This window comes from Hypanus sabinus, chromosome 2, assembly GCF_030144855.1.
Source record: "Hypanus sabinus isolate sHypSab1 chromosome 2, sHypSab1.hap1, whole genome shotgun sequence".
Taxonomy (NCBI): Eukaryota; Metazoa; Chordata; class Chondrichthyes; order Myliobatiformes; family Dasyatidae; genus Hypanus; species Hypanus sabinus.
Genome location: NC_082707.1, coordinates 185,713,478 through 185,738,453, shown reverse-complemented (window position 1 = coordinate 185,738,453; position 24,976 = coordinate 185,713,478). Strand labels below are relative to the sequence as shown.

Genomic DNA, 24,976 nt, shown 5'->3' with positions numbered 1-24,976 from the left:
TTGCTGCGTAAACCTTCACTGTCCCTTTCCGTTGGTACACGTCCAGGAGTCGGTGGGCTGCCTCCTGACTCCATGCTGAAGGTCAAACACTCTCTTAAACTCAACCATGAATTCTAGAAGGACTGGGCTGCAGAGGAACCTTGTTCTCACAGAGTCTTGAACAGGCTGAGTTGGGGGGGGTCTATCGATAAGAGAGTCACCATGTAAGCCAGTTTACACGCATCATCACTGAACCAACCTGGCCTGGCTTGGATAGTCAGCACATGCTGGAGAATAAAGTTTCTGCATCTATTGGGGTTACCAAACTATCCGCCTGGTGGAAGTATATTCGGTTTTGTCCCAGAAACTTCAAAGGGAATCAGGGCATTAGCGGCTGAGGCTGATGAGACTGTTACAGAGGATGTGGGAGATGCTGGGAGTGGGACTGTCCTGGCTGAAATTTTCTGCCACCAAATTGTGGTAGTGAGAGCATTAATGGCTGCCAGCTGAATTTGGCTGTCTGTGGTGAGTTGCTGAACAGTCGCTGTCAGTGCTAAGAACTGTTCTTCCTGTTAGGACTGGGCTTGCTGCTCTGAAAGCAGTTGTTGTACTGCTAGAGCCATTTCTGCCAAGCTAGAATCCACTGACTTCAGCCTCTCCTCCATCTGACCCAGTCTGCACCGGACTTGCTGCTCTGCAAATAGTTGGTGCACTACATGAGCCACTTTTGCCAATCCAGCCTCTACTGACTTCAGTTTCTCTCTTACCTGCCCAATGAAATTCAAGGTGAGATCAGCTGTTCTTTCTCTGCTGGGTCCACTTTAGTGGTCAAGTCTTGCTTACATGGTGTTCATTGAAGGCCCAAATACAGAGAGAGAGAGAGACAGAGCGACAGAATGATCAGTTTACTGAGGTTTAATAAGAAAAATAATAAGTGCTAAGCCAACAGGGCTGGTAGCTCAAACTTTCAAACTAAAATCTAACACCATCACTGCGGCTTGGAAGCAGTAACTTAAGACTAAACTAATACTGCTCTTTTGCAGCATCAATCTAAATTTCAGTCTTCTTTCCTGGAACGTGGAGTAAGGAAGCAGGGAATGTTGCTATCACTATGTTTCAGTCAAGACGCCACTGAAATGAGAGGGAATTAAATACAATCACAATGAAACAGTAATTGGCAGGAACGTGCATACTCATGAACGTGATTGCGGACAGTGTTGAGCTGCCCACCTGCGAGGACACCCAGACTCCATGGTTGTGACAGGGTTACGGAGATGGCGTCCATTGTAGACTTGTTGAATTGAATTGACTTTATTACTTACATCCTTCAAATACATGAGGAGTAAAAATCTTTATGTTATGTCTCTGTCTAAATGTGCAATGTACAATTTACAGTCATTTATAATATGTACAACAGGATAGTCAATATAACATAGAAATATAGTAGCATCAGCATGAACTAAGCAGTCTGATGGCCTGGTGGAAGAAGCTCTCCCGGAGCCTGTTTTATGCTGTGGTACCATTTCCCAGAAGGCAGCAGCTGGAACAGTTTGACGTTGGGGTGACTTGGGTCTCCAATGATCCTTTTTACACACCTGTCTTTGTAAATGTCCTGAATAGTGGGAAGTTCACATCTACAGATGCACTGGGCTGTCCGCACCACTCTATGCAGAGTCCTGTGATTGAGGGAAGTCCAGTTCCCATACCAGGCAGTGATGCAGCCAGTCAGGATCCTCTCAATTGTGCCTCTGTAGAAAGTTCTTAGAATCTGGGGGCCCATACCAAACTTCTTCAACTGTCTGAGCTGAAAGAGGCACTGTTGTGCCTTTTTCACCACACAGCCGATATGGACAGATAATGTGAGATCCTGGGTAATGTTTATGCCAAGGAACTTAAAGCTGTTCATTCTCACAACCCCAGATCCACTGATGTCAATAGGGATTATCCTGTCTCCATTCTTCCTGTAGTCCACAACCAGCTCCTTTGTTTTTGCAACGTTGAGGGAGAGATTGTTTTCTTGACACCACTGTGTCAAGGTGATGACTTCTTCTCTGTAGGCTGCCTCATTATTATTTGAGATTAGGCCAATCAGTGTAGTGTCATCAGCAAATTTAATTAGCAGATTGGAGCTGTGGGTGGTGGCACAGTCATGGGTATACAGAGAGTAAAGGAGAGGGGGCTTAGTACACAGCCCTGAGGGGCACCTGTGTTGAAAGTCAGAGGAGCAGAGGTGAGGGAGCCCACTCTTACCACCTGCCAGCGATCTGACATATACATAGTGGACTAAAGGGCCTGGCTCTGGGCTTTATAAGTTAATGACATTTTAAAGATGAAAGATTATCTTTATTTATCACATTTACATCAAACATACAGCGAAATGCTTCATTTGTGTCAATGACCAACACAGTACGAGGATGGCTGAGGGCACCCCGCAAGTGTCTCCATGTGGCAGGCACCAATGTAGCATCCCCACAACCCACTAATCATAATCCGTACATCTTTGGAATGTGAGAGGATACTGGAGCACTCAGAAGAAACCCAGCTAGTCAGGAGGAGAACGTACAAGCTCCATGCAGACAGCAGCGGGTATCGAAACCCTGATCACCGATGCTGTAAAGCATTATGTTAACTGTACAGATAGGTACTTGATGGTTGGCATATACTGTATATAGCATACTGAAGGGTCATCAGGACATAAATGGAGTTCAGCTTACAGTAACACTTGCAAAAGGGCTTGTTTCTGAGGTAAAGCAAAACCTTCTGCTAAATTAAAACTGAGGTTACCAGAAAGAACAATGGTCATAAGCCACTAACAAAGCACAGTTCCAAATAAAGAGAGCAAAATCCTTCCAGTTCCCACACTGCTTGTATCACTTGAGGAGGAATGTGGGGGAAACTGCTTCATTCAGAGGATGGTGCGAGTGTAGAATGAGCTGCCAGCAGGATTGAAACATTTAAGAGGTTTGGATAAGAACGTGGGTATGGAGTATATGGGTATAAGAAGGGTATGGAGGGCCATGGTCTGGACAGAATAATAGTTCGACATGGACTAGATGGACTGAAGGCCTTGTTCGAGTGCTGTAGCACTCTATGACTTGGAAATTATTCACTAACCTAAAGACTTGATGTTCTTGAAAATGCAACATCATTGAAGTGTTCATTCAGAACACTCGTTTGGTTCTCACTCTAGTCTATACATATTGTTCAAGACATAAAATATGAAAATTCTTACTGTTGAAACTATGTATTAATGCCTTCTTTATATTTAATCATGTGTTGTGGCTTCAGCTAGTTGAATGTTGCTTTACAATCTGACAGGTTGTTGCATTTTCTGTTACATAACAAATAACTATTACACTTCTAGAAAAGGCTGAAATTGTGTCCCAGTTTGTTACCTCTGAAATCTGAAGAAGCCAAGCCTATGATTAAACAAGAACATTTCAATTGTACTTCTTTACACCTTCTTTAAAGCCATAAAGCAGCATCTTACCTGCCCCTCTGCAATTAGACGTTGCTACACAAGCTGTACTGACCACTTATATTTACTGTTTGCCTGAAGTTCAAGTCTCCATGGCAATAGAAGAGAATTCCCATCAAGGAATAAAAACAATAGCATAATATTGGGTGAGACAGACTGCTGAGTATATTGGCTAAATTTCCCACCAATACTGCTGGCTGCAAGCCACTCCACTTTGTCTCTGCACTATTCAGTTGGACCATTAGGAGCAATTAGCAACCATGATAGGATTGTGGTCCTCATTACTATTGTTATTGTCTTAACATTAGCATGCTACAGGATAACTGCATGGTCGTGATCACAAACTTCAGAGGGGAAGTACATAGGTTTAATGGCACTGTTACTATGAATTAAGTACTATTTCTGCTCTTATTAAGTCTTATAACAAGTAGTTGTAAGACTCTTACTTGCTGATTAACAGGGCGACATTTGAGAAATGGCTTGAAAATAGGGATTAATGTCTTACTTTTCCTTCCCCAACTGATCTGACATATGATCAAAACATTCTTACTATGCTTAGCTCTGGATTGCTTCCAACAGACAACACTATTTGCAAAGTAATTTGGAGCCAAACTTTATTCAACTTAACAAATTTTGGAAACAGAACTTTAATTCAGTTGGACCATTAGGAGCAATTAGCAACCATGAAAGTAAAGTTCAAAGTACGTAAATGTCACCATATACTACCCTGAGATTTGTTTTCTTGTGGGCATACTCAGTAGTTCCAAGAACCGTAATAGAATCAGTGAAAGACTGCACCCAACAGGGTGGACAAAAACAATAAACTGTGCAAATACAAAAGCAGAATCACAATCAGTTTTATATCACTGGCATATGTCGTGAGATTTTTGTATTATGCTGCAGCAGCACATTGCAATACATAGTAATAAAACTGTAAATTATAGGAAGAAGTGTACATATACCTAAAAAGTTAAATAAGTAGCAAAAAAAGGAAAAAATGAAGCATTGAGGTAGTGTTCATGGGTTCAATGTACATTCAGAAATCAGATGGCAGATGGGAAGAAGTTATTCCTTCCTGATGGTAGCAATGAGAAGAGGGCATTTTGAGGGTGGTAGATGTCCTTAATGATGGATGCCACTTTTCTGAGGCATTGCTCCTTGAGCGTGTCACGGATGATGGAGCTGGCTGAGTTTGTAACTTTCTGCAGCTTATTTCGATCTTGTGCTGTGGTACCCCCTCCAATACCAGATGATGATGCATCCAGTTAGAATGCCCTTCATGGTACATCTGTAAAAGTTTGCAAGTGTATATAGTCATGTACCAAATCCCCCCCAAACTCCTAATGAAGTATAGCTGCTGTCACATCTTCTTTGTAACTGCATTGCTATCTCAGGATAGATCCTCAGAGATGTTGAAACCCGGGAACCTGAAATTGCTCAGCCTTTCCACTTCTGATACATTGATGACAAGTGGTATGTGTTCCCTTGTCTTACCCTTTTTAAAGTCCATAATCAATTCTATGGTGTTACTGACATTGAGTGCACTGTTTGAGTTGAGACACCACTCAAACAGCTGACCTATCAAAAATAAATCATAATAATAATAATAATAATAAACAAATAAGCAATAAATATCAAAGACATGAGATGAAGAGTCCTTGAAAGTGAATCCATAGGTTGTGAGAACGGTTCAGTGATGGGGCAAATGAATTTGAGTGAAGTTATCCCCACTGGTTCAAGAGCCTGATGGTTGAGGGGTAATAACTGTTCTTGAACCTGGTTGTAAGAGTCCTGAGGCTCCTGTACCTTCTTCCTGATGGAAGAAGCGAGATAAGAGCATGACTTGGATAGTGGGGGTTCTGGATGATGGATACTGCTTTCCTGTGACAGCACTCCTTTTTGGTGTGCTTTCCCCATGATGAACTGGGCAGTATCCACTACTTAGCCACTACAGTTAACCAAGAGAAAATCTTCTTCCTCTCCTGATATCAAGAAGTGCAGTTGAGAAGTTCATTTAATATTTTTCTGAGGAACTCCTCAACTAAGCAATGTTGATGTCTTAAATATTTTGAGACAGTCTTATAGACTGCAAGAAACTGCAGAAAGTTGCTGACACTGCTGAACACATCACAGAAACCAGTCTCTTCACCATAAACACTGTGTCTACCTCTCACTGCCTCAGTAAAGTAGTCAGCAGTATTAAAAGCCCTACCCAATCCGGACACTCTCTCCTTTCTCCCCTCCCATCAAGTGGAAGAAATGAAAGCACATGCCACCAGGCTCAAGGACAGCTTCTATCCTGTTGTTATAACACCACTGAATGGTCCTCTGGTATGATAAGATGGGATCTTAACCTTACAATCTATATCGTTATGACCTTGCGCCTTACTGTTTGTCTGCATTCTACTTTCTCTGTACTTCACTCTGCACTCTGTTATTGTTTTACTTTGTACTACCTCAGCGCATAGTTGCATGAATAGCAAGCAGGACAGGTTTTTCTGTACACCTCAATATATACACTTGGCCACTATATTAGAGTTACCTGTACACCTCATTAATGTAACTATCTAATCATGTGGCAGCAACTCAATGCATTAAAGCATCCAGACATGGTCAAGAGGTTTACTTGTTGTTTGGACCAAATATTAGAATGGGAATGAAATGTTATCTCAGTGACTTTGACCCTGGACTGTTTACTGGTGCTGTGGTTTGAGTATCTCAGGAACAGCTGGTGGAAGCTGCAGAAAAATGTAAACTCAGCCAGCTCCATCATGGGTACTAGCCTCCCAGCATGGAGGACAGCTTCAAAAGGTGATGCCTCCAAAAAGGTGCCATTGCCATCATTAAGGGCCCCCATCACCCAGGACATTCCCTCTTCTCATTGCTACCATCAAGGAGAAGGCGCAGGAGCATGAAGACACATACTCAACATTTCAGGAATAGCTTCCACCGTCTGATTTCTGAATGGACAATAAACCCAACTTCACTAATATTTTTTTCCCTTTTTTTTGCTCCCTTTTGCACTACTGATTTAATTTGAAATTTTGTGCATACAGTGGATTCCTTTTATTTGGGACACATTGGGACCAGTACATTTTGGCTCAATTAAGCGGCTGCTCCAATTAGCCGAAGTTTCATGGAAATATTTAAAAAGGTATAAAAAAGACAAACTTCCATTTAAGGTGCATAACAAATTATGTATTTAAATGAAATACAGAACAAATTAAACACCAGCAATACAACTACAGTACTATAAAACTGCGTATTGGTTCCCAATAATTATCGACGGAGGAATTCATCCAGTGTATGTGGCTGTGTGCTTTCTATTGCCTGTAAATAAATAAAATCAGTGCAGGCACTAGTGCTGATAACAAACTGCCTTCGTACAATGCTTTCAATAACTGCATCCTCCAAATCTACAATTTCATTGTAACATTCAAGATGATTGTCGATATCGACAATCATTGTAGTTCCTAACTTGTTGAAGTAGTAAAATTATTTGATTTTCACTCACAGCTGTTTCAAGCATCTCCAAGCCCAAAAGCTTGAAACTGCAATAAGCAAAACAGTTCTAAGTTGCCTTACTGCTTACTTCTCGCCAGCTATCAGTGATAAAAATTACTGCTTTTTGAATACAAACACACACAACTGATGCTATGTAAAAACTGTTCACTCTAAGCACAGTGTATGTGGCTGACACTAGTTAGAAACTGGCAACAGTCTCTTTTTCCAATTAAGCGCCATGATGTCCCAAATCAATGAACAGAATCCCAGATATTTTCTTAATTAGTTTTTGTTCTTTGTGCTGTCCTAAGTACGCAGCTGCCCCAATTAACCAATGGCTCAATTAACTGGAATCCACAGTATTTCTTATTGTAATTTTTAGTTTTTTTATTGTTATGTATTGCAACGTTCTGCTGCAGCAAACCAACCATTTTCACAGCTTACTGTATGACAGTGATATTAAACTTGATTTTGATTGTGATTTACAACAGTCTTTAGAGTTTACAGAGAATGGAAAAATAAAAAAATCCTGTGAGTGAAAACGTCTTGTTAATGAGATAGGTTAGGTTAATGAGAAGGCATATGGTGCGTTGGCCTTCATCAGACATCGGATTGAGTTCAAGAGCTGAGAGATAATGAATTGAATTGAATTGACTTTATTTCTTACCTCCTTCACATACATGAGGAGTAAAAATCTTTATGTAGCAGCTGGAATAGATTGTGTTTGGGATGGCTTGGGTCCTCAGTGATCCTACAGGCCCTTTTTACACACCTGCCCTTGTAAATGTCCCGAATCATGAGAAGTTCACGACTACAGATGCGCTGGGCTGTCCGCACCACTCTCTGCAGAATCCTGCGATTAAGGGAGGTACAATTTCCATACCAGGCAGTAATGCAGCCAGTCAGGATGCTCTCAATTGTGCCCCTGTAGAAAGTTCTTAGGATTCGGGGGCCCATACTAAACTTCCTCAACCGTCTGAGGTGAAAGAGGTGCTGTTGTGCCTTTTTCACCCCACAGCCAGTATGTACAGACCACGTGAGATTCTCAGTGATGTGTATGCCAAGGAACTTAAAGCTGTTTACCCTCTCAACCCCAGATCCATTGATGTCAATAGGGGTTAGACCGTCTCTATTCCTCCTGTAGTCCACAACCAGCTCATTTGTTTTTGTGACATTGAGAGGATACAGCTGTATAAGACCTTAGTTAGACCCCACAGAGAACTGTGTTCACTTCTGGTCACCTCACTAATAGGAAGGATATGGATACTATAGAGAGAGTGCAGAGGAGATTTACAAGGATGTCACTTGGATTGGAGAGTGTGCCTTTTGAGAATAGGTCTAAGTGAACTTGGCCTTTTCTCCTTTGAGTGACAGAGAATAAGAGGTGACCTGAGAGAGGTGTATAAAATGACGAGAGGCATTGATCGTGTAGATAGCCAGAGGTTTTTTCTCATGGCTGAAATGGTTAACATGAGGAGGCATAGTTTTAAGGTGCTTGAAAGTAGGTGCAGAGGTGATGTCAGAGGTAAATTTTTCACACAGAGAGTGGTGGGTGTTTGGAATGCAGAGGCAGATACAATAGGGTCTTTTAAGAGACTCTTAGGTACAAGGAACTTAGAAAAATAGAGGGCTATGCAGAATGGAAATTGTAGGCAGTTTCTAAAGTAGGTTATTATTGGTCAGCACAACATTGTAGGCCAAAGAGCCTGTTCAATGTTCTATGTTAGATAAAAATGGCCAGACAGGTTCAAACTGATAGGAAAGCGACAGTAACGCAAATAACAACGTGCTACAACAGTGGTGTGCTGAAGAGCATCTCTGAATGTACATCTTGTCGAAAGTTGAAGTGAATGGGTTACAGCAGCAGAAAACCTCTCTGAATTCTACTCCAGTACCTAGTAAAGTGGCCACTGAGTATATGTGATCAATTTATCAATTTAAGTGAATTGCTTTGACTATTACCTAAGTGTTTATCACTGCCTCAGAGTGCTGAAGACCCAGGTTTAATCCTGACCTTGGGTGCTGTCCACTGTGAGAATGCACATTCCTTTCCAAGTGCTCTGATTTCCTTCCACGTACCAAAGCCACTACATATTGCCTCCAGCACGTGGGTGAATGGCAGTATCTGAAGGGAGCTGATTAGAATGCATCACAGAGTCATACAACATGGAAGTAGCTCTTCAACCCAATTAGTCCATGCTGACTATTATCCCCATCTAAGCTAGTCCCTTTTGCTCATGTTTGGCCCATGTGCTTCTAAGCCAAGGATTTCCAACTTTTTGTTATGCAATGGACCAAAATCATTAAGCAAGGAGTCTGTGGACCTCATGTTGGGAACCCCTGCTCTAAACCTTCCCATCCACTGTATGTACTTGTCTAAGTACCTTTTAAGTGTTATTAGCTTACCCGCCTCAACAATTTCTTCTGGCGCTAGATCCATATACTAACCTGGGTGAACGCTTAGCTTCCTATTAAATGTCTCCCTTTTCCTTGAATCAGAATCAGGTTTATTATCACTAGCATGTGTCATGAAATTTGTTAACTTAGCAGCAGCAGTTCAATGCAATACATAATATAGAAGAAGAAAAAGATAAAAGAATAATAAGTAAATCAATTACAGTATGTACATATTGAATAGATTAAAAATAGTGCAAAAAAACAGAAATTATATATATTAAAAAAGTGAGGTAGTGTTCACGAGTTCAACGTCCATTTGGGAATCGGATGGCAGGCGGGAAGAAGCTGTTCCCGAATCACTGAGTGTGTGCCTTCAGGCTTCTGCACCTCCTACCTGATGGTAACAGTGAGAAAAGGGCATGTCCTGAGTGCTGGAGGTCCTTAATAATGGACGCTGCCTTTCTGAGACACCATTCCTTGAAGATGTCCTGGGTACTTTGCAGGCTAGTATCCAACATGGAGCTGACTAAATTTACAAACCTCTGCAGCTTCTTTTCGTACTGTGCAGTAGCTCCCCCACCCCCCATACCAGACAGTGGTGCAGCCTGTTAGATTGTTCTCCATGGTACATCTATGGAAGTTTTTGAGTGTATTTGTTGATATACCAAATCTCTTCAAACTCCTAATGAAGTATAGTCACTACCTTGTCTTCTTTATAACTGCATCAATATTTTGGGACCAGGTTAGGTCCTCAGAGATCTTGACACCCAGGAACTTGAAATTGCTCACTCTGTCCACTTCTAATCCCTCTGTGAGGATTGGTATGTGTTCCTTCATCTTACCCTTCAGGAAGTCCTCAATCAGCTCTTTCATCTTACTGACATTGAGTGCCAGGTTGTTGCTGCAACATCACTCCACCAGTTGACATATCTCGCTCCTGTATGCTCTCTTGTCTCCATCTGAGATTCTACCAACCATGGTTGTATTGTCAGATGGTATTTGAGCTACGCCTAGCCACACAGTTATGTACATATAGAGAGTAGAGCAGTGAGCTAAGCGCACACCCCTGAGGTGCACAAGTGTTGATTGTCAATGAGGAGGAGATATTATCACCAATCAGCACAGATGGGTGTAATTGGGTGGCATGAGCTCATTGGGTCAGAAAAGCCTGTTACTGCGCTGTATCTCTTAAACAATATCTTAGTAGATATCCTAACCATGTACTGAGGGAGTGCTTTTCTGTTGCTGTAAATTGAAGAGAGAGTTAAACAAAGGCCTGCTGGTCTACTACTCAAATGACATCTCCTGTTACTACTCAAACAAGAGCAGGTGAGCTAGTATCTGGGTCAATATGTATGCCTCACCCAATGTCACAGACAGGTCATTTGGTCCTTTTCACAGTACTCTTGTTACACAAATTGATTGCTGTCTTTCCTGCTTTACAACTGTGATAGTACTTTAAAATTATTTAAATCACTTTGGGGCTTTCCAAGACCATTAAATAGATTTTATGAATGTAATGCCTTTCTGTATCTTTGAAAACTGTGTATTAATAATATAACAGCAATATTTATCCAGTGTTTGCAATCAGTAAGGAGTTTGTACATACTCCCTGTGATTGCATGGGTTTCCTCCCACATCCCAAAGATATTCAGGTTATGATTAGTGAGCTGTGGGGATGCTATGTTAGGGGCAGAAGCGTGACAATATTTGTGTGCTGTCTCTAGCACAGGTTGTGTTGGTAATTGATGAAAAATAACACATTTCACTGTATGTTTTCATGTTTCAATGTACATGTGACAAATAAAGCCAATCTTTTAAAAAGAAAGTCTCATCCAATTGTGTCTTCCAGATTTAGCTCACATCAAAGTTGTGCCAATTAACTTACTAACCAGTAAGCCTTTGGACAGTGGGAGGAAATGGAGCATGCAGAGAAAACTACTCTCTCCACAGCATCAAGAACATCTTCAAAAGGCAATGCCTCAAAAAGGCAACATGCATCACTGAGGACCCTCATCACCCAGGATGTGCCCTTTTCTCATTGCTACCATCAAGGAGGAGGTAAAGGACCTGAAGACACACACTCAATGTTTTACGATTCACTATTTTTTCCTATTTTTGGTTTGCTCCTTTTTGCACTATTTAATTTAATTTTTAATTTATACATTTTTTATTGAAATTTATAGTTTTATGTATTGCGATGTACTGCTTCTACAAAACAACAGATTTCACAACTTATTATTTGTTATGTGCCATGTCTTCATAACATATGCCAGTGATATAAAACCTGATTCTGATTCTGAACTGTTGCTAGTTAATGTCAGGCAATCAGTCCTGTTGTTTCAAAGTCAAAATAAATTTATTATCAAATTATGCACAGTATATGTTACCATATTCTACTTTAAGATTTGTTTTCTTGCAGACATTTACAGTAAAATAAAGAAATACCATAGTATTTATATTAAAAAAAACAGTACATCAACTGACAACCAATGTGCAAAAGAAAACAAATTGAGCAAATAAAAAATAATTAATACTGAAAATACGAGTTTTAGAGTTCTTGAAAGTGAGTTCATAGGTTGTGGAATCAGTTCAGTTGTGGTGAGTGAAGTTATCCACACCGGTTCAGGAGCCTGATGGTTGTAATGTAGTAACTGTTCCTGAATGTGGTGGTGTGGGATGCAAGGCTCCAGTCCAATGATAAAAGCAAGAAAAAAGCATGGTCTGGATGGCAAGGGACCTTGATGATGGATGCTGCTTTTTGTGGCAGCATTCATAAATGTGCTCAGTGGTGAGAAGGGCTTTGCCTGTGATAGACTTGACTATGTCCTCTGTAGTTTTGTACATTCCTGGACATGGTGTTAGCATACCAGGGTGTAATGCAACCATTGACAAATAGTTTGCTATAAGTTGTGATAAATTGTATAATGGCCGTGGTTATTGCAAAATGCATATGATTGAATAGCTACTTATCATCAAGGCGCCTACATCTATAACAGCTATTTACACAAAGTATCGGTTTGACAGTAATAATTAAATTACATGACTAAATAAAATGACAAGGAAATGAGAGTGATAATCAGCATAATTGATGATGAAGCACTCATGCTCATCATCTACATCACGAAAGCTACACGCATGCAAGCACTTCCTTCCATCTCACATAATAAACTTACCGCAATATCTGACGCAAATGCCTTGTGATAAAGTATCTAACAAAGCTTTCATTTGGAAACCTTGGACCCACCATTAAAGGAAAAGCTATGGAAACAGATTATTGTTTATCTGCAGAATAATAATGTTTTAAGTTCCTAACTCACGGAAGCAGCACAACAGGAACTTCCTCAGTATTATCCAGAAATGACTGTGTGCGATGTGCAGAGGCAAAGATTAAAATTGTAAATACAGACATTCCAGCTGCAGGAATTTCCCAACCTTTACACCAACTGAAATCTCTGGACTGTCAGCAAGGGCTTGACAGCCCTTCAAAGTGAGGTGGAGTAAGAAGAAAATTAGTCCGGTAGATGAAACTTGCATATCATGTGTATTGATCAATGGACAGTGATTCCTTAATGCTGTTTCAGGATGGCTTTATTAATGCCTCATGTTGGAGGAACAGGGGCATCTTGGGGTCCACATCCATCGATACCTCAAAGTTGCCTCACAAGTTGATAGGGTGGTTAAGAAGGCGTATGGTGTGTTAGCCTTCATTCGTCAGGGAATTGAGTTCAAGAGCTGCAAGGGAAGGTTGCAGCTCTATAAAAAATCTGGTTAGGCCACACTTGTAGTATTTTGTTCAGTTCTGGTCACCTTATAATAGGAGGGATGTGGAAAGTATAGAGGGTTTGTCAGCATTAGATTTCTTTACACAGAGGATGGTGGGTGTATGGAATGATGGTAGAGGCTGATACGTTAGGGATATTTAAAATACTCTTAGATAGGCACATGGGTGAAAGTGACATGGAGGGCTATGTAGGAAGGAAGGGTTAGATTGATCTTATGGTAGTTAAAGGGTCAACGGGGCCTGTACCATGCTGCAGTGTTCTATGTTCTAACTGAGTTGGGAGATAGAATTCCAGGAGAAGGCCACTGGATAAGAAAAAAAAATAAAGATACCAGGCAGCTCTATAAGCAGTTTCATTAATAGTCTACTTTTGGTTTGCTCTTTAAAGCCATGTACAGCACGATGCAAAGTTTGCATACAAAATTAGTTGGGTGGAAAGAGTCGGAGGATGGTAGTAAAGGAATGTTGTTCAGATTGGAAGTCTGTGACCACTGGTGTACTGTGGGGATTGATGTTGGGTCCACTGTTGTTTGTCAAATACATTAATAACTTGGAATGTAAGATAGATAGATAGATAGATACTTTATTCATCCCCAAGGGGAAATTCAACATTTTTCCAGTGTCCCATACACTTATTGTAGCAAAACTAATTACATACAGTATTTAACTCAGTATAAATATGATATGCATCCAAAATCACCCTCCCAAAAAGCATTAATAAATAGCTTTTAAAAAGTTCTTAAATAGTTTACTGAAGTGCATTGAGTAGTAACTTAAGCTCAGTCCTAACCCCGGCACTTTAACATGTCTTGCTCCTGGTGACTGATTAGCAAATTTGTGGATGATACAAAAGTTGATGGGGTGAAGGAGGTTGTCTAAGGTTACAGTAGGGTTTAAGTCAATTTGAAAAGAGAAGAAAGATTGGCAACAGGATTTTAACTCAGGCAAGTGTGAAGTGATGCCTTTTGGAAATGTAAACCAAGTCAGAACTTACACAGTAAAGAAAAGGACTGTGGACTAGGTTGTAGAACAGAGACACCTTGGAGTAAAAAAGTGTTTAATTTATGTTTATAAATTTCTTCTGAATGTTTTTATATGATGTTATGTGCCTGTAATGCTGCTGCATATAAAATTTTTCATTGCGCCTGTGCAAACACATAGAGCGAGATTAGCTTCATTTGTCACAGCTTTGAGTTATGAGGAGAGACAGGATAGGATGGAAAGGATGGGTTTCTGGCAAGATGGCAGCGTGCTCAGACACAGCAGCCTCTCTGAGTCCAATTCAAAGCTTCGATTGTTCATCCTTTACATCTTTTTCACAATCGCAAGACACTGCTGGACATCAAGAACAACAGGTTCCACAGGTCCACACCACTAGCGTGTTGCTAAACAATAATGGAGCTGTACCTGCTGTCCAGTGTGTTGCAACCTGCTTCAGCCGCCCAGGGAAGGAGGCGTCAGAGGCAGTGCACGGAGCACAGCCTAACATTGTGAGTGACTGTCTTGGACATTCCTGTTGTGAGGACCAGACCTTGTTGGACATTAGTAATGTAGAATACTGCAGGTCCAAGTCACTGTTGATTGGTGAGACTGACGGCAAGGGAGCTGCGTGGCCTCATTTGTGGCATGGACCAGGGCCTCAGGGTTGCCTGTTGTGGCTGCAATGAAAGAACACCCCTGAGGTGGCTGTGTGCCACTGGATTCCACGATTTATTTGAGGTTGGCCCCTCCCATCGGTTCCGCCCTCCAGCGTTCACTCAGTGGAAGACAAGCTGGATTGCATTGGACAGCGGCTGCACTGCATGGTATGAGGAACTGCTACAGCCTGTTCTTGCAAAAATGTGGCTCCAGGACATAATCCGTACATCAGCAATCTATAGGTCATGACGCTCAGGGACTAGGGCTATATTCTCATTTTTAAAATATTATATATATTATTTGTAACTGTATGTTTCTTTTGCTATCATAATGATATAAGGTTTCTTAAGGCTCTTGTAGCCGGGGTGGTAGTGGGGATAAGCTCCCGGTACCTATTAAATGCTCCCAATGGCGTGCATCTCAAATAGCCTCTGACATTCAAGTTCAGCTCAGCTCCTGGTCTTTACGTGTAGCTTAGCTACTTAGCCTCAAGCAACCATTTCTACTGACAGGAGAAGGGGCAAGAGTGATGATACTGATGCTTTAAAACCAGTCACTTCGGGCAGATGGGGCTCATCAGCCATGGTTGGCAGCTCATCTGGGAGAAGGAAAACTCTGATCTCAAGCCTCCACTGCCTTGTGGCTGCACCCACTCATGGGGAAGACTCTGGGAATAACCCTGAGGGAAAATCCAGAGATGGGTTCCCTAAGGCAGTCCTACATTGAGTTCAACACTGACTGGCCATTCCTGCAACACCGCTGGTGCCAAACTGTTTCGGTCTCTGCCGTTCCTTTGGATTCATCAGCTGTGTGGAGAAAGCTAGACTGCCACATGGGCAATAACTTGCTCTCCATATCATACTGCCCTGGCTTGCGTATTGGCTTGTGTATCACGTAGAGAGCTGGGATGCAACATTCATGGTCAACCCCAACCAACGCATGGTCACAATAATCATATGTACTTTATGTACTGTGTGCTGTGTGTGACTGTTGGTGCTGTGTTTAGCACCTTGGCCTCAGAGGAACGCTATTTTGTTTGGCTGTATTCGTGTATATGGTTGAATGAGAATTAAACTAGACCTTGTATTCCCTGGACTAAAGGGGTCTGGCAGGTGACCTTGTAGAGATAAATAAAATCATGAAGAGCATTGATAAGATAGTCTATTTCCCAGGTTGGAGGAGTTTATAAATAGAGAGCATAGGTTTAAGATGACAGGGGAAGGATTTGAAAGGACCTCAGAAGTACTTTTTTCACACAGTGGGTGTTGAGAATATTAACTTTGCTGTCTGAGGAAGTGGTAGAGGTGGACACAAATACAGTGCTTAAAAGGCATTTGGAAAGGTACATCGCTAGGAATGGTTGAGAGTGACACAAGTTCAATAAATAAACTGACAAACAAATACACGACTGGATGAATGAATAAATAAATAAATGGGATTAAATCAGGAAGGCATCTTGGTCGGCAGAAGTAAGTTGGGCTGAATAGTCTGTTTCAGCCCACTGAGTCAGCAGCAACCATCAGCCACCCGTTTACACCAATTGTCCAACAATCCCATCAAAGACTCAGCAAATCTTTAGAATCCTGTTGTAGTCACTATTCTGTAGATTTGCAGAGTATGCCCACAAGAAAGTGAATCTCAGATTGTATATGGTGACATATATATACTTTGATAATAAAATTTATTTTGAACTTTATTCTCCACAGATCTTTAAAATTCCTCCCAGATACTATCACTTTCCTACATACTATATGAAGGGCAATTTATAGAGATCAAATAACCCAAAGAATCCAGAACACTTAAGAGGAAAGCCACATGGTCACAGGGAGAACGTGCAGACTCCATGCAGACAGAACCCCAAGTCAGGATTGAATCCACATCTCTGGCTCTGTAGAGCAGTAGCATTTCTCATGAACCATTTCCTTTATCTGAGAAAGTCAAGGGAGGGACAAAGACCTGGCACCAGAAGTGCTGGTTAATGAAATTATAAAATTTAAACACCTTTCCTAAATCAAAATAACAAATGTGGAACCTCTCTGCATTGGGATAATAAGTAGCTGTTTGCCTAGTGACAGCAAACAATGAGAGATTCTTAACCGAGAGTCTGCGTTAAAACAAATATATTTGTTCATAACAAATGCTACATTTTAAACAAGTGATCTGGTTCAAGAATGGAGAAACTGGAAGAAAATGTTCACAGGACACACTGAGCAGACAGTGGTCAGTAGCAGAGAGTTTATGGTCTATCTCAGAAACAGATTTAATATCACCAGCATAAGTCATGAAATTTGTTAACTTGCAGCAGTAGCATAATACATGATAAACTTGAAAGAAATGTATTACAGTAAATATATATATGTATATTAAACAGTTAAGTTAAAACAAACAGTGCAAAAACAGAAATTAAAAGAAAGTCTGAGGTAGTGTTCGTGGGTTCAATGTCCATTTAGAAATCTGATGGCAGAGGTGAAGAAGCTTTCTTGAATCACTGAGTGTGTGCCTTCAGACTTCCGTACCTCCTTCCTGATGGTAACAATGAGAAGGGGGCATGTCTAGGGTTACATGCAGAAGAAATTTCACTCTACTGTAAACACTTCAAATGAGACTCTGGAGAATACGTCACATAAACAAGCACACTCAACGGGTATCAGCAAGAATCCTGTGACACAAGAGATTCTCCAGATGCTGGAAATCTTCAGTAACACACACAAAATGCTGGAAAAAAACTCAACAAATCAGGGAGCAAAACACACAAAGTGATGGAGGAACTCAGCAGGTCAGGCAGCATCTCTGGAGAGGAATAGACAGTCGATGTTTCAGGCTGGGGCCCTTTATCAGGAATGGAAACAAAGGGGAAAGATGCCAGAATAAGAAGGTGAGAGGAGAGGGAGTACAAGCTAGAAGCCGAGAAGATTATAGGACAGAGGAACAGAATCAGGCCATTCAGCCCATTGACTCTGCTCCGCTTTTCCATCATGGTTGATCCTGGATCCTACTCAACCCCGTACACCTGCCTTCTTACCATATCCTTTGATGCCCTGACCAATCAGGAAAAGATCAACTTCCACCTTAAATATATGCACAGTCTCCACTGCTCTGTGACAGAGCATTCCACAGATTGAGTATGCTCTGGCTAAAAAAATTCCTCCTTATCCCTGTTCTAAAGGGTTGTCCCTCAATTCTGAGGCTGTACCCTTTAGTTCTGGATATCCCCGCCATAGGAAACATCCTCTCTACATCCACTCTGTCTAGTCCATTCAACATTCAGTAGGTTTCAATGAGATCCCCCTGAATTCTTCTAAATTCCAGTGAGTGCAGGCCCAAAGCTGCCAAACGCTCACTGATGGAATCCCGGGCGCTGCCGTTCAGCTGAACGGGCTCGCCTTGTTTCGAGTGGACAGGGACGCAGCTCTCTCCGGTAAGACTCGCGGTGGTGGCTTGTGTGTTTACATCAATACAGAATGGTGTAAGAACTCTGCGCTGGTTTCCAGACACTGCTCATCGCTAGTGGAGTTTCTGACTGTTAGATGCAGACCATTTTGTTTATCATGGGAATTCACCACTGTCTACATTCCCCCAGCGCTAATGCTAAGGAGGCGCTGTGTGAACTGTACGGGGCTATTAGCGAACTGCAGAACACACACCCTGATGGACTGTTTATTGTCACCGGAGATTTTAACCACGCGAACCTCACGTCAGTGCTCCCCAAATTCCATCAGTATGTGGACTTTGCAACAAGAGGGGAGAACGTGTTGGACCTGATTTACACAAACATCCCCAACGCGTACCATGCAGAGCCCCACCCCCAACTCCGTTACTCAGACCACATATCTGTTATGCTAATCCCAGCATACAGACCGCTCGCTCTAGACCAGTTCAGAAGCAGGTGTAAACCTGGCCAGCAGAAGCCATCTCTGCTCTTCAAGACTGCTTTGAGCACACTGACTGGCACATGTTCAAGGAGGCTGCAACCGATGGCAACTCTACCAACTTAGAGGAGTACATGGCATCAGTGACTAGCTACATCAGCAAGAGCATCGACGACATCACTGTGTCCAAGACCATCACTATACACGCTAACCAGAAGACATGGGTGACTGCGGAAGTGTGTGCGCTACTGAGGACCCGTGACTCCGCCTTCAGAGCAGATGACAAGACAGCCCTAACAACAGCGAGGGCCAAACTGTCCAGGGCCATCAGAGAGGCAAAGCATGCACACGCCCAGCGAATCCACAGCCACTTCCAGGACAGCAGCGACACGTGGTGCATGTGGAAGGGCATCCAGGACATCACCAATTACAGGACAACATCACCAGACTGTGCAGGTGATGCCTCTCTCCCAGGTGCGCTGAGTAACTTATACGCTTGTTTCGAGGCAGAAAATGACGTGGCAGCAAGGAAATCCACCCTCCTCCAAATGACCAGGTGCTGTGTCTCACTGTGGCCAATGTGAGAAGAACCCTGTGCAGGGTCAACCTACGGAAGGATGCTGGACCAGACAATATTCCTGAGAGAGTGCTTAGAGAATGTGCAGACCAGTTAGCAGATGTTCTCACCGACATCTTCAGCATCTCCCTGAGCAGCGCCATCGTTCCAACATGCTTGAAGGCCACCACCATCGTCCCCGTGCCGAAGAAATCCTCAGTGTCCTGCCTAAATGACTACCGTCCTGAGGCACTTACATCCATCATCATGAAGTGTTTCGAGAGGCTTGTCATGAGGCATATCAAGACCCTGCTGCCCCCCCTTACTGGACCCCCTGCAGTTCGTGTACCATCCCAACCGTTCAACAAACGACGCCATTGCCACCACCCTCCACCTGGCTCAAACCCACCTGGACAAAAAAGACACATACGTTCGACTGCTGTTCACAGGCTTCAGTTCAGCATTCAACACAGTCATCCCTCAGAAACTGGTTGGAAAGCTGAGCCTACTGGGCCTGAACACCTCCCTCTGCAACTGGATCCTAGACTTGCTGACTGGGAGACCTCAGTCAGTCCGGATCGGGAGCAGCATCTCCAACACCATCACACTGAGCACGGGGGACCCAGGGCTGTGTGCTCAGTCCACTGCTGTTCACTCTGCTGACCCACGACTGTGCTGCAACACACAGCTCGAACCTCATCATCAAGTTCACTGATGACACAACCGTGGTGGGTCTCATCAGCAAGAACGTTGAGTCAGCTTACAGAGAGGAGGTGCAGTGGCTAACAGACTGGTGCAGAGCCAACAACCTGTCTCTGAATGTGAACAAAACAAAAGAGATGGTTGTTAACTTCAGGAGGGAACGGAGCGACCACTCCCGGCTGAACATCGATGGCTCCTCAGTAGAGATCGTAAAGAGCACCAAATTTCTTGGGGTTCACCTGGCAGAGGATCTTACCTGGTCCCTCAATACCACTCCATAGCAAAGAAAGCCCAGTAGCATCTCTACTTTCTGTGAAGGCTGAGGAAAGTCCATCTCCCTCCCCCCATCCTCATCACATTCTACAGGGGTTGTATTGAGAGCATCCCAAGCAGCTGCATCACTGCCTGGTTCGGAAATTGCACCACCTCAGGTCGCAAAACCCTGCAGCAGATAGTGAGGTCAGCTGAGGAGATTGTTGGCATCTCTCTTCCCGCCATTACAGACATTTACACTACATGCTGCAGCCACAAAGCAAACTGCATTATGAAGGACCCTATGCACCCCTCACACAAACTCTTCTCCCTCCTATCACCTGGGAAAAGGCACTGAAGCATTCGGGCTCTCACGACCAGACTATGTAACAGTTTCTTCCCCCAAGCCATCAGACTCCTCAACACCCAGAGACTGGACTGACCCAACTTACTGCACTCTACTGTGCCTATTGTCTTGTTTATTATTTATTGTAATGCCTACACTGTTTCGTGCACTTTATGCAGTCCTGGGTCAGTCTGTAGTCTAGTGTAGCTTTTTTTTCTGTGTTGTTTTTATGTAGTTCAGTGTAGTTTTTGTACTGTTTCAAGTTGCACCATGGTCCTGAAAAATGTTGTCTCATTTTACTGTGTACTGTACCAGCAGTTATGGTCAAAATGACAATAAAAAGTGACTCGACTTGACGATTTGAAATGGTAACTCCTTTATTCCTGGAATCATTCTTGTGAACTTCCTCTGGACTCTCTCCAATGACAACACATCCTTTGAGATATGGAGCCCAAAACTGTTAACAATACTCCAAGTGTGGCCTGACCAGTGTCTTATCATTATCTCAGCATTATCTCCTTGCTTTTATATTCTATTCCCCTTGAAATAAATGCCAACATTGCATTTGCTTTCTTTACCACAGACTCAACCTGTAAATTAACCTTCTGGGAGTCTTGCACAAGGACTCTTAAGTCCCTCTGCACCTCTGATGTTTGAATTTTCTCCCCATTTAGATAATAGTCTGCACTATTGTTCCTTTTACCAAAATGCATTATCATACATTTCCTAATACTGTACTCCATCTGACACTTTTTTGACCATTCTTCCAATTTGTCTAAGTCCTGCAGCAACCACATTGCCCTCTCTGTATTACCTACCCCTCCATCTATCTTCATATTATCCACAAGCTTTGCCACAAAGCCATCAATTCCATTATCTAAATCATTGACAAACAATAGATGAAGCCAGGTGGGTGAAGGAAGGGGGTTGAAGTAAGGAACTGGGAGTTGGTAGGTGGAGAAAGTAAAGGGCTGGAGAAGAAGGAGTCTGATAAGAGAGGAAAATGGACTGTGGGAGAAAGGGAAGAAGGAGGGGCACCAGGGAAAGGTGAGGAGAGGAGGTAAGAGGGAGGACAGACTGGGGAATTGAAGAAGAGGGAGGGAAAATTTACTGGAAGTTGGAGAAATCGACATTCGTGACTTCAGGTTGGAGACTACCTGGATGGATTATGAAGTGTTGCACTTCCAACCTGAGAGTGGCCTCGTTGTGGCAGAAGGAGGCATGGACTGACATGTTGGAATGGGAATAGAGATTGGACTTAAAATGGACCAAAAGTGCTCAACAAGTCAGTCCCCCAATCTGTGTCAGGTCTTAGCAATGTAGAGAAGGCCACATTGGGAGCATTGGACCCCAGCAGATTTACAGGTTAAGTATTGCTTCAGCTGGAAGGATTGTTTGGGGCCCTGAATGGAGATAAGTGAGGAGGTGAATGGGCATGTGTAGCACTTCTTCCGCTTGCAGGGGTAAGAGCCAGGAGAGAGACTAGTGGGGGGAATGAATAGTTAACAGAATCACAGAAGGAGCAATCCTAGTAGAAAATGGAGAGTAAAGATGTGTTTGGTGGTAAGGTCCCATTGAAGATGATGTAAGTTGCAGAGAATGATGTGTTGGATGAGGCTCATGGGGTGGTACATAAGGACAAGAGAAACTCTCTCCCTATTAAGGTGGCAGGAAGATGGAGTGAGCATGAATGTTCAGGAACATGGATGTTCAGACATGGAGATAGAGCGATCAAGAAAGAGGAGGGAGATGTCAGAAATGGACCTAGTGAATTTAAGGGCTGGTGGAAGTTGGAGGCAAAGTTGATGAAGCAGCACCAATGCAGTGCAGAAAGAGGTGGTGAGCACTACCAGAGAAGGTTTGGAAAATATGACATAGCCAGTGAAAAGGCAGGCGTAGCTGGGGCCCATGTGGATGCCCAAGGCTACACCTTGAGTTTGGGGAAAGTGGGAGGAGCGTAAAGAGAAACTGTTGAGGTGTGAGGACCAATTCTGCCAGTTGGAGGAGGATGGCGGAAGGGAACTGGTCAGAGTCTGCTGTCGAGAAAGAAGAGAGAGCTTTAAGGCCTTCTTGATGGGGGATAGAAGTGCATAGGACATCCATGGTGAAAATGAGGTGATTAGGCAAAGGAATTGGAAGTTATTGAGGGGATTGCGGGCACATGAAGTGTCATGGGCTTACCTAGACAGTCAGGTTTGGATGAGGTAGAAATGTGTAGTGTGGAGTAAGGGAACTATGAGGTTGGTAGCAGTGGATGAGAGAACTCCAGAGGTGATGAGTTTTGTAATGGTGCAGGAAACAATGGCCTGATTGTCCTAAGGGAGGTGCCTGAGAGTTGCTGCCTGGCCTCAGCAAGGTAGGTGTCAGTCTGCCCAACTACAACAGCACCCTCTTTGTCTGCAGGTTTGATGGTGAGGTTGGGATTGGTGTGGAGAGAGCGGAAGGTAGTGCGTTCAGAGGGGGCAAGTTTTGAGGAAGAGAGAGGAGTGCTGAAATTAAGTGGGGCTCCCAAAAAGAGGAGCAGGGTTGGAGATGAGAGAATAGGTCACTGATGCAGGGTGTAGAATCCTGGCCCAAGAAGTGGGCTTGGAGACAGATGCGACAGAAGAAGATCTCAGTGTTGTAGCGGGCACAGAACTCACTGAGGTGCAAGCAACATCAATGGAGAGGAATAAATTAGTCAACATCTCATGCTGAGACCCTGCATTTGGAATGGAAAGGAAGGTAGCAGAACCCATGATACTTTCCTTACAGATCTAAGATTGTCAGCAGATAATTGCAGTTTTAGGGATTTTAGAGATTGAAGGACTTGTTTATCAGAGAGCAGATTTTTTTGGGTGATTGGCCGTAGAATAAAGATAGAATTATTGCAAGACATGTAGATAGTGTTGTAAAGACAGCTTTTGGCACTTTGGTTTTCATAAATCTGAATACTGAGTACAGGAATTGCAATCACGAGGAAATCTGCAGATGCTGGAAATTCAAACAACACACACAAAATGCTGGTGGAACACAGCAGGCCAGGCAGCATCTTTAGTAGAAGCACTGTCGACGTTTCAGGCCGAGACCCTTCGCCGACAGTGCTTCTTCCTATAGATGCTGCCTGGCCTGCTGTGTTCCACCAGCATTTTGTGTGTGTTACAGGAATTGCAATGTTATGTTGAAGTTGTAGAAGATGTTGCTGAGCCCTAATTTGGAATATTGTGTGCAATTCTGGTCACCTACCTAGAGAAAAGATATAAATAAGATTGAAAAAGTAGAGAGAAAATTTACGAGGACCTGAGAAATAGGGAAAGGGTGAATAGGTTAAGACTTTATTCCCAGAAGCACTGAAGAATGAGGGTAGATTTGATCATGGTATACAAAATTATGAGTGTATAATGTATTGGTAAGGCCTATTTGGAGAATTGTTTGTAGCTCTGGCTTACCCAGCTATTGGAACGATATCAATAAGATTGAGAAAACATACATGAATGTTGCCAGGACTTGAGGACCTGCAGTATAGGTTGACTAGGTTAGGACTTTATTCCCTGGAGGGTAGGAGAATAAGTGGATATTTGATAAAGGTCTATAAAATTTTGAGTGGTATAGATAGAGTAAATGCAAGCAGGCTTTTTCCACTGGGTTAGGGTGATACAACTAGAGGTCATGGGTTAAGGGTGAAAGGTGAAATGTTTAAGGGGAACATGAGAGGGAACTTCTTCACTCAAAGGATGATAAGACTGTGGAAAAAGCTGCCAGCAAAAGTAGTAGATGTTGATCCAATTTCAGCATTTAAGATAAATTTGGATAAGTACATGGATGGCTTTGTATGGAGGGCTTTGATCTGGGTGCAGGTTGATGGGTCTTAACAGAACAATGGGTTGGCATGGACTAGATGGGCTGAAAGGCCTGTTTCTGGCTGTAGTGCTCTATGACTCCAAGAAGCCACTCTTGAAAAGTGTAGCCAGCTTTGCAAACCGTGAGGTTATCTCCAGCTGGACTTGCAATGCTGGATGGCCAAAATCAGAGTGTACATACAGTGAAATGCAAAACAAAAAACACAAAAAAAATTTCAGCTGACATAGGTTAGATGTTGCAACATGAGAGCTTGAGAATGTCCTGCACCAGGAAAAGAACATGTGGCATGTGTTCTGGAAGAACTTTTACTGTAACAGCACATAATGAAGATGATGTCCAAAGGCCAAGGAGTGATGAGATAATATGTGTAGGAACAAAACACAGTATCAGACTACCAGCTGAACACAATCTATTCCAGTGTCATAAAGGTCAATTTAATTTAAAGAAGCCTCTTACACATAGCAGTGGGAATTGAAGTCTGATTGCTGGTGCAGCAAAGTATCACAACAACCACAACGCTACCACGCTACTTATGTTTCATTATGTGATGTCCATGGCAGATAACTTTGTGAAGTTCTCTAAAGGGTTAGTAGTCTGATCACATTGGTCTCTACGGAGAAGTGAAAAGGCA

The 24,976-nt window shown here is 42.7% G+C and overlaps 1 long non-coding RNA gene across 9 annotated transcripts in view; it reads left to right on the top strand.

Moving 5' to 3' along the window:
• Nucleotides 1–24,976, top strand: part of LOC132388976 (uncharacterized) — an 84,921-nt gene that overhangs the window by 5,092 nt on the left and 54,853 nt on the right. For 5 of the 9 annotated variants that reach the window (XR_009510395.1, XR_009510383.1, XR_009510392.1 and 2 more), the window contains one exon: nt 1,023–20,861. This is a non-coding gene — a long non-coding RNA (uncharacterized LOC132388976). Of the gene's footprint in view, nt 1–1,022; nt 20,862–24,976 lie in introns of those variants that run through there. The other 4 variants (XR_009510391.1, XR_009510390.1, XR_009510394.1 and 1 more) reach the window with 2 other exon arrangements.